The sequence below is a fragment of the Ascaphus truei genome, chromosome 3, assembly GCF_040206685.1.
Source record: "Ascaphus truei isolate aAscTru1 chromosome 3, aAscTru1.hap1, whole genome shotgun sequence".
Lineage (NCBI taxonomy): Eukaryota > Metazoa > Chordata > Amphibia > Anura > Ascaphidae > Ascaphus > Ascaphus truei.
In genome coordinates this window covers 109,217,425-109,228,727 of record NC_134485.1, presented here as the reverse complement: position 1 = coordinate 109,228,727, position 11,303 = coordinate 109,217,425, and positions in this window count along the sequence as shown.

Below are 11,303 nucleotides of genomic sequence, written 5' to 3'. Positions count from 1 at the left end.
CAGGCTGCGACTGGAGTGATGCCAGACACCATCGCACCCAGCTCACCCCAACGGGGACCCCTCACACCCCATTCCACACCTGTGGCAAGACCTACTGTACCACTGATCATGTACAGGTACCTGAGCAGGATCAGAATTTGGACTTAATGGATAAATACAAATGACATATTAGAGAGGATGAACTATATTGTGAGGCGCTTGGGTGGTCCCTATTCGTTTGTGTGTAAACTGTTGCTAGAGAAACCACAACATCCAGAGAAACCCCCTTCCCCCTCCCCCCCCCCCCCCCCGGTGCCTCCATGCAATAACCAGATGCTGAGAAGCCCCCCCATACGTCCTGCTCATTCAGCCCCAATGAAATTGTGTCTATGACCCCCCCATACTACTGAGACTGACTGAAGGAAAGTGGCATCCCGGAGCAGTTAACTGTGCCTGTTTTCCAAAGCACACCTGCGGTAACTGAACTAGGGAGGCGAAGATGCACCTATATCCCTGTCACTGGGGATCCTGTAGCTGATATCCCTCATTAGATAATACCCAGGGAAACGTTGGAAAGATATGCTGCAGGGGGCAGCCACATCGATTTGCCCAATTAACATTCCAACATCATGGGCTTTTTGAACTTTATGCCAAGTACGCCAGAAATGGGAACTTTGATGGCTCGAGTGGTAAGAAGAGTTCACCGTACAATTTAAGAAAAGATGACGTCAGGCTGAAGAAGAAAGGGCGAGTTTTTATTATAATACTAGGGCTCAGCCCATGCGTGCTGCGTGCGCCAACCCGGAACATCCCAAATTCAACCCCGCCACCTTGTTAGAATAAACTGCACTCACATCTCTCTACCTCCATTGGTTTTCAAGGTGTTATTGAGGTAACCAATCCGATGCTGGCACAACGAAACCCTCCACCTCCTCTGCTTCATGCTACCCAATGACTGATAACTCCTCCTGGCAAGCTCCAGTATTTATAGCTAACCAATACTCTGTGCATTATGATTTCACCGATGAGCTCATGTGACCTCACAGTGCTTTGGTCAGTCAGCTGCCAACTGTACATAGCCAAAGGCAGAAAGTAGTTTGTGGAGACGAGCCCAGCCAGCAGTCAGCCAGGAAACTTGAGGCATAGATTATTTTTAATAGTAATATGATTGTATATTATTTGATATTTTTTTATTTGTAGAGGAGGGGAGGAGAGTCAGGAGAGGAGAAGAGGAATATGAGTGGAGGAGAGGAGAAAAATAGGAGGGTTAGCAGACAATGGGATGCCATTGTTCTTGGCAGTGGCTCTCCTGCACCCCACTTTCAAATCAGGAGAGACGGGGAGGCACAATCAACCAGCACCACCCCTACTACCAAAATATGAACATCATTAGGGGAAAGAGAAGTGGAAATAGAGCAGGGAATGTTCCCACTCTTTCTCTTAGCCCACTCAGCAGCTGCTTTCACACTTTAGGGATGTCAACCCAGGACAAAGGAGATCAGACACCAGCAGATGGCTTCCCCTTAACCCCATTCTTAGAGCCAGAGTCAGAGTATGCGTGGCACTTGCAATCAGAGGAAGAGTTGGCAGGGCCTGGAAGGGAGACAGCACCAGCCTACACCATACCATATGTATGTGTGTGTATATTGCATCTACATGTATGGTGCATATTTCTGGTACTTGTTAAACAGGCAGTTCTCCTCAACTAGTGTTGCAATCCACCACCCCATCATCCCCACCAGTATTACCATCATTATAGCAGTGACTGAGAGTGGGAAGACCCAGAGAGGCAGAATAAGCAGGGACTGAGAGTTTGAAACTGTTTAAATCGGGGGTTCACAACTCCAGTTATCAAAACCTCTCAACAGGTCAGGTTTTCAGGATATCCATTTTTTTTCAGCACAGGTGGCCCACGTGCTGAAGCAGGCTTTTCAACTGAGCTACTGATTGAGACACCTTTGCTGAAGCAGGGATATCCTTAAAACTTGACTTGTTGGAGACTGGAGTTGAGAACCCCTGGTTTAAACCATAACTGTGCATCATTTGCTATCAAGTGACTATTCTGTAGGAAAACCTCTAGTGGGGTTAGAGCCTGGCTAAGGCAAGAGAACTAATACTAAAACAAACACATGTTGAGGTACCATCCTACATAATATGAACAGTATAGATTAATTTGGGAGAGGGAAGCAGTGGGTTAGCAAGCCCATATATAGTCATCCTCGTCATCAGGAGTCTTTCCCCCTGTTAATCCTCCCTCTTAGACTATTATACCACTAACCCTACCCCCCCAAGTCACAACAAATGCACACTACAATTGACATTGAGAATTTGGCTGCTGGACCTCAACTACAGCTGCAAGCTTTTTAAGTGGTAGCAGGAGCTTTTCCTGTCTTTTTTCTAGGGTCCCACTCCATACAATACTTGTACTTTCCTACCATGACCACCACAACCACACCACCTTCCCTACCTTCCTCTTAACATTTTTAATTGAATTGTCTTCTGTGTGTATTTATATTAAAGCTGCAGTTCAAGCTGCCGTTTAAAATATATATATATATATATATATTTTTCCCATTAAAAATGTGCATCAATACAATCTGCACACTGACAAGTGATTAGCTAAGCTGCAGATCGATCCGTTCTCCTGTAATCGATCGCTTGCACCGGGTTATTTAATTCAGTTCTTGCACAGCATTCTGGGCAATGTAGTTCCTGGAATATGATTGACTGGGCAGTTACTAGATACAATTGGTGCACAGCTAGAGAGGAGGCGGGACTCAAGAGCCAGGGCCCATCAGAAGGGAGAGGGGGCTGTCACTTTGGAAATGCTTCCTACATTAGAAACATTAAAAATGTCTTTAAAACATTTTTTTTACATTTTAAAGGCTACAAGTATTTTCTCATAGTACAGAACTGATTTATTTAAAAAAAACACACATGTAGGATATTGCTTGAACTGCTGCTTTAACACTCCACCCCAACTCCACAGGCCAAATGGTGTGTATGTATATGTATATAGTCTGCAATAAAAGCAACATTGGAAAAATTAAGACAAATTGTGACGACATTGACAATAACATGCAAAGCATGTTGACTTTTAATGCTTGTCAATTCTGGTGTGCGAAAATATAGAATTTTGCCTCGTCCGCAAATTCCCACAAAAATGTTTAATCATGGCCGCTACTAGATAGACCAGGTATCCCTTTAATTAGTTATTTAATTCTGAATCTGATGATGGATTTGTTCATGAAGTATTATCATGTATGGTTGCATCTGTGCCTGCTGCCTGCGTCTGCATCTGCTGCTACTATCCTTCACAGTAAGGCAATATAAATGGGCAAACCGGTGGTACTTGTGTGTGGTACAATAATAAGTTGGAGCTATAAGTTTCAGGCTCTCACTCACAGTTGTATCTTGTGTACACAGGCAGTCCTCGTTTTACAACGCTTCGCTTTACAACGAATGGCTTATCCAACGCTATGCAATGCATACCTATGTTCATTTATACAACGCCAAAACGGCTTATCCAACGCTCTTACAACGCTTTGCAAAGTTGTTTATGTGTATATTATATATATATATATATATAATATAATATTATACTATATAATATATTATATTATTATATTTTATGTTATATTATATATATAATACAGTATATACACTAAATAATTTATGTGTGTGCTGCTTATCTTATTGTCTGCATAAAATATTTGGTGTATTCTAGTGTTAAACATGCCTTCAGGAACGGAACCTTTAATTTAAACAGTGTTCCTATGGGAAAAAGTGTTTCGCTTTAAGACGTTTCGCTATCCAACGCCATTTTGAGTGACGCATTGTGTCGGATAACCGAGGACTGCCTGTACAGTATATTGTAACATTCATGTGATTCATATGGTGGTGACGTGGTACAGGTGGTACCATATTGTGGAATTATATGCCATATCTCTGACATCCATATCTTAGTGGGTAGACCCATTTTGTATACCTTTGCTAGCATGTCTCAAGAGGCACTACTGGTGGTGTGATATTTAGGGCCCAGTGTGGGGGGGGGGGCAGCTAGAATGGTGGCACTGGTCAGCTGAGCTCAGCTTTGCGATCCAGCCAGGTTCTCAAGCTTAGTCCCAGCTAACTCATGTATATGTATATTATGTTTTAATACGTTAGCTTGAAAGTCTCAGGTGGTACTACTGGTGATAGTGGTGGGGTTTAGAAGACAGGAGGGTGTACACCACTGTTGTTGGTGGATACCGGTACAGGTAGCACTGGTCTGCTGGGCTCGTCCTCGCCTGTCAGCCAAGCTCCCACTCTCAGTCTTACACGTTAGGTGTATATGTGCGTCATGTTGATATACATATGCTCGCAAGTCTCAGGTGGTATTACTGGTGGTGTGTTTAGGGCTCCAGAGGGCAGTGATGAGAGGTAGTGCACGCAATCAATTAGAAGGTTAGAGGGGGGTACTTAGCTGCCGGTGTGCTGGATCCAGGGAAATACGCGGGTCTTGAAGATAGCCAAGAAGGAGGAGGGAGGCAGGCACACGGACTCAATCAGAAAGTAATTTTAATGTGCCATATAAACCGACGTTTCGGCAGTACACTACTGCCCCCACCTTGTAAAAGGCAGTAGTGTACTGCCGAAATGTCGGTTTATATGGCACATCAAAATTACTTTCTGATTGAGTCTGTGTGCCTGCCTCTTCCTCCTCAAGAGGGGAGTGGGCACCAGTGTTGGTGGTGGGTAATAGTGCAGGTGGCACTGGTTAGCTGGGTTGAGCTTTGCTTGTCAGCCAGGCTCAGTCCAAGAATGCCAGACTAGTGAGGTCTGCCAAGTAATCATCAACTGGCTGCAATTGTATTTGATGGATGGTCTATTAGGATTCATTCCCTTGAGATGCTTCTCTTATATCTTACAGACACGCTCCATACATTCATTCACTGATTGATAGTAGTTTCGGCCTACTGGCCTCTTGGTGGTCTGGTTGAGTAAGATTGTGTGAGACATTTCCCGGATCCTTTGCACAAACAGCAGTTCAGTGCTGGCTGAGCATCAGTAACCCTGACATGTCACGCTCACGAGCCCCGTCTGCTGCAGTTAGCACTCGCACAAAACACTGTTCTGCGCATGTATGAGCTTTTCATTGTGGAAACATTTTAATAAAAGTATAGCCAGGGACCACCCTCCCTTCAGAGATGAAACAGTTAATATATATACACAGAACCTCAAAAGAAAGAAAAGGGGCGCAACATGGCATATAAAAGATTGTATTTCAAGCACTTAATAAAATAAAGAATGCACTCGCAAGATAAGTGAAATTAAAATAGCCTGATGGACAGTGACTGCTGCTTTAGCTAACCTGATATGGGGGGGGGGGGGGGGGGCTGTTTTCCTGCCTTGTGATGACTCTGGATGCAGGGCAGTGTGGGAGCCGATGTATGCACTACGACCGATACCACTGTGTTCATCCCCTGGGGGTTCCACTCAGTGGCATCCTACAGTCAGGATAGTCGGCGGTGGGTGACATCTTCTCTACCCCTCCGTGCACCGAACGTGACGTCCTCGATGACGCACCCAAGTGACGCATCAGTGTATCATGCAAGGAGGTCCCCCGCCCTGGGCTGCAGCAGTACTAAATCGGGAAAGATCCGTGTGCGGCTTCACAGCAAGCTCCCGTGTACCAGGGAAAGGGTATGCTGATTCAATCAACACCAAGCGTTTCACCACGGTACGTGGCTTCCTCAGGGATACCTACTAGGCAAGATGCACCCCCTATATATACACACACCTTACTTGATCTAAAAATGCTAAATTGCTTAATTGTTTATCCAAGCAATTAGCTTTAATACAATATCTAATCGGTCATCACTGCTCACAGTAATCAGTGGTTCATGTCAGCCAAAAATAAATAATCCACATTATAGGTTAAAAGCTAAAACATGATTTCAAAAAATGGTGAGACACAGATACAAGGATAGTAGCAATAAACTATATTACTTGGTATTATATCTAGTTGTAAGAGACATGTGCAGAGGTACAACCAGGGAGACAGATTTGGGGAAATTAATCCTTTTATTCATCCCATCACTTTAAACAATGCAGAGGATACAAAAATAAATAAACATCCTATCCCTTTGTAAGGGCTAACTCACTTTCCCAGTCCCTATCTGCAGAGCTGGGGGGATAAACCTCTTTCCAATCAAAGGGATCTCCCCTGCAGTTCAAGCTTTTCTACTTGTCTGGTGAGCTAGGTGGAGACTGGTTAATTATCTCTGGCAACAATTAACCAGCTCCCTGCTGGATTCCTAAGACCACTGCAGCTTTCAATTGAGGCCCTTTTTAGACAGGGAAGGCCCTGTCACAGTAGTGTATAATCCAAATGTGTAGCTGATCCTTTAAAAAGTTAACCTAATTTAAGAAAAACATTTACTCATTACTAATTGAGAATATTTGATACTCATATAATAGATAGTATATATACACATCAATATATTAAAATCACTCCAAAAATTCCTTCAATTTATTTTCTGTATAATAACATCGTAATTAATAATAAAGGATCATCCATGTTGGTACCTAAAGTCTATAAGATTTTTCGAAACATGATATGTATTCCCTATTCATCAATAATGAACGGTCGGGAGTCATGCATTAGTTGGAGCACTTCTAGTCTTACTTCCTTAGGGACGAACACACAGTCTTTAAAGTTCCACATATCATCCCGTAGTAACAGTTCAGCTTCTGGTGGAGGGTTGTTAAGAAAGGAGTCATTGGAATAGGCTCTCTTAATCCTGGTAAGGAGGTAAGAGGAAAACACGATGCCTTGGAAATGTGTTTTTGGTAGAATGGTCTCTACCTGTTCATCACCTGTAGAAGGTTTAAGTGTCAGTCGAGACAGGACATCAGCCTTCCCATTTTTAGTTCCCGGTCGATATGAAACGTGGAAATTTAAACGTGCGAAGAACAAGGCCCACCGAGCTTGTCAGACAGATAGTCTTTTTGCTGAGCGAATAAATTCTAGGTTCCTGTGATCTGTAAGAACGGTAACCGGATGATTTGCCCCCTCAAGTAAGTGTGTCCATTATGAAAATGCAGCTTTTATAGCCAAGAGTTCCTTGTTTCTAATGTTGTAGTTCCTTTCCGCTGCCAACATCTGATTCGAGTAAAAGGCACATACATGAAGCAGCAATTTTTGCCCAACTCTTTGGGAAAGAATAGCACCAACAGCTGAGTCGGAGGCATCAACTTTCAAGATGAATGTAAGTTTGGGGTTTGGATGAACGAGGATAGGGTCAGAGGTAAAGAAAGCCTTCAATCGTTCAAATGCAGAATCGGATTCTTGAATCCATTGGACTGGGGATCCTTTATGGGTGAGTTTGGTAATTGGGGTGATTATGCCTAAAAAGTTCTTAAAAAATCGTCTGTAGAAATTAGCGAACCCCACAAACCTCTGAATGTCTTTTTCTTTTTTTTAACTCGCCATTCTATCACGGCCAGTATCTTGCCTGGATCCATATTCAGACCCCCAGGGGAGATGATATATCTGAGAAATTGCATTCGGGTCTTTTCAAATTCACATTTCTCTAACTTAATGGCTGCCGAGTCGCTCCAGGACAATTCGAACATGCTTCTGATGTTCCTGAAGATTGTCTGAGAAAACCAAGATGTCATAGAGGTACTACGAACTGATCCAGTAGCTCTCGAAGAACATCGTTGATTAGGTGCTTGAAGGTAGCTGGTGCGTTGCAGATTCCAAAAGGCATTACCAGATATTCATAATGCCCATAGCGGGTCCAGAAATCAGTCTTCCACTCGTCACCAGGTCTGATACGAACCAAATTGTATGCTCCGCGGAGATCCACTTTGGTGAAGATCTTGGCAGACCGGATTCTTTCCAGTAGTTCAGGAATTAGAGGTAAGGAGTACCTGTTTTTTACTGTGATATTATTCAACTCCCTATAGTCTATGCAGGGGCGCAAGGACCCGTCTTTCTTTTTTAAGAAGAAGAGCGCTGCACCTGCCGGTGAAGTGGAGTGTCGTACGAAACCTTTTGACTTATTCTGCTGAAGGTATTCTCTTAATACCTGTAACTCTGGTTCAGAGAGTTAATAAATCCGTCCAAAGGGGACGGCCACGCCTGGTAGTAACTCGAGGGGACTGTCATAGGGACGATGAGGAGGAAGTCTATCAGCTTTTTTCTTATCACTGACATCTAGGAACTCTGAGTATTGGATGGGCAACAGATTTTCTTTGGCGGTAGATATCTGGTGCATTCTTATACACTCCGGTGCAGAAATTTTAGGCAAGCAGGAAAGCTGTCAGTGCTCCGGAGGGAATGTGACTGTCCGAGTCTTCCAGTCAATTTGTGGGTTATAGATCATTAGCCATGGGATTCCTAAAATCACTGGAAACTTGGGTGAAGGGAGGAGGTTAAATGAAATTGTATCCTGATGATTAGGGTCCATAAGCAACGTCAAGCTGTAGGTTTCATGGGTGAGAGGTCCAGAGCTCAAAGGGGAACCGTCAACGACTTCCATCCTCACCTTAGACTCATTGGGTAGGGACGGCACTGAATGAGTCTTGGCAAATTCTATGTCCATAAATTTTCCGCCAGCTCCTGAGTCGATCATTGCTGTGGGGGAGAGACGATGAGTTCCTTCCTCAAGAATTACAGGAACAAGGAGGTGTGGATGTCTAGGCGAGGACTCCTGTTAATCCTGAGCTGTGGAGAATACCATTTGGGAAAGGGCATGCAGCTGCTCTCCCCTGGGGCACTGAACAGATCGCCGGAACGTGGTTAGGCAGTTGGTGAGATAGTGCCCTGAATTCCCGCAATATAAGCAGATGCCCTCCGAACTGCGTTTATTCCGTTCTTCTGGGGAAATAGGCTTATGAATTGTATCCACCTGCATCGGCTCGGCTTCAGGGAGTAAACCAGTGGTGGTTCTGGAAAATGTGGATGTATCAGCAGTTCTCAAGCCGGGGTTGTTAAACATACTTCTCTGTCTCTCCATTCTCCTTTCCGTGATCCTTCTGTCTATTTGTATGCATAAACGGAGAAAGTCCTCAAATTCCTCTGGGGCTATAACCCATGCAAGTTCATCTTTGATTTGCCCAGAGAGACCCCTGCGAAAATGAAATCACTGTGCAGCTTCATTCCAATTATTGTCAGCAACCCATCTACGGAATTCTGCAGTGTATTCTGCTGCCAGGTGCCTTCCCTGACGAAGATTAACAAGGACAGTTTCGGCAGTTGCACAACGATTTGGGTCATTAAACATCAGCTTCATGGCTTCTTCGAATTTCTCCAGGTCCCTGAGAATTGGACTATCCTGCTCCACCATTGGGGTGACCCAAGAAAGGGCCTCATCTTTGAAAAGAGAGATAATCATCCCAACCTTGAGAGAGTCCGTGGGATAGAGGGTAGTTTGCATCATAAACTGGAGTCTGCACTGGTTGAAGAACCCCTGGAACTGGTGTGGGTCCCCGCCAAACTTCTCCGGAAGAGGTAGGCGGCAGGTGGGTTGGACAGACCAGGCTGGGTGGGGGGGTGTGTTTGGTTGAAAATTACGCAGGTTTTGCAGCGCAGATTCCGTGTCTGCAATTTGGCCGCATATATCTTGGATTTGGTTTTGCGAAACAGGGTGGGCCTGCAATTCACACACCTGAACCTGTAAGCCATTGAATTGACCTTGAAAGTTAGTGACTTGCGCCTGAATTTCGGAAATGGCTTTAGCTAATTGCTGAGCCAGTGAAGGTCCAGATCCAGAAAATCCATGGTAGGGCTTGTTTATTCTGTCAAGTCTTGCGGAACTGTGGAGTGGATCCCAGTGGCTGGAAATGGCAGCACAGGCAGAGCCGTGATGTCGAAGTCGGGGTCACAGGCAGAAGTTTAGGGCAGGCAGGGAGAGGCGTAGTCAGTAGGCAAGCAAAAGTCCAGGGCAGGCAGCGAAACGCATAGTCGGTAGGGAAGCAGGGGTCTGGTAACGATATCAGGAACAACAACATGCAGCAAGGCAGTGAGCTAGTCTATCCAGGAAGCACCATTATAAACAAGCAAGGAGAAACTGGAAGGGGAGGTTTATATAGGGCTGGCTGGAGGCAAGGGACACGTGCAGGTGATTATCTGATTAAGATCTGTAGTGAGCTGTCTGCAGACTCAGGCAGCCAGGATCAGCAGTGAGGAAGAACTGCCAGATAGGAACAGGAAGGACACCATCAGGGACGTCTCTGACAGTCCTGTCTTCCTGAGTGTCCGGACACCCCGGAGCAAGCTGGAAAACGTAGTCGAATACGTCCACGCTACTTACAAACCCCCGTTGGAGACTCTAGCAGCGTCCTCTTCTTCGACGTTGTCAAGCGGGCTGGCGTCCATGCTGTTTGAAGTCTCCTTGCCAGAAGTCAATCTGCGGGCGGGTGCATGCGTACCAAGACTACCGTTTAGCTACGGGTTAAGAGTTCAAGTGAATCCTACACGTTTCACGACTGGTTGTGGCACCATCCGTGATCCGCAGTGCAGAGATTGACTTCCGGCAAGGACTCGTCACTTCCTGGAGACTTCGAACAGCAAGGATGCCAGTCTGCTTGACAATACCTAAGTAGAAGTTAAGCAAACTGGTGACTGAAACAATGGGAAAAAAGGTTAGGCTCAAACAGCTGCAGTCAGTGTTGGCACATTTAGCTTTTGCATCACGAATTATGGTGAAGGTATTTTCTAGCAGTTTCGCATCGGCAGGTTCTAAAAACCTGGACTGGCAGTTTAGAATGTCTAGAGAAATGAAAGATTACCTTAATACTGTATACCTTTTAGAAAATTACAATGACTGCTCCTGCTGGCGAGAAAAGTACATCGATAATACAGACGATGCTGTTTACAGATGTGGCAGGTTCAGCAGGAGATGGTGCATACTGGAACGGTCATCGGCCGATGTTATGGTCAAATTTGGGCCTCACAAAAAAATGTAATGCTGTTGGAATTATTCCCCATATTGGTCTCATTGGAAATATGGCGTTCGCTGTCAGGGCAGGCTGGGAATTTTGAGGGATGGTACAGTGGAAGCTTGGCACGGCCTCTTACCTGTTCTGGTGCCAGTATCTCCTCCCGCTGCAACGCATCGCCTTGATGGCACAACGTCATGTGATGACTCTTGCCCACTCATGCGTCAAGTGATGTTGCATTGTTATGGCGACGCAGCAGCATGTGACATTGTGTTTGTCATGGACACGCATTATCACATGGTAGATGGAGGAGATGCCGGCACTTGCAGAGGCCCCGCGCTCTCCCCGGGTCCAGCAATCACAGTATAAATGTTGTCGTGGTTAATTTAACT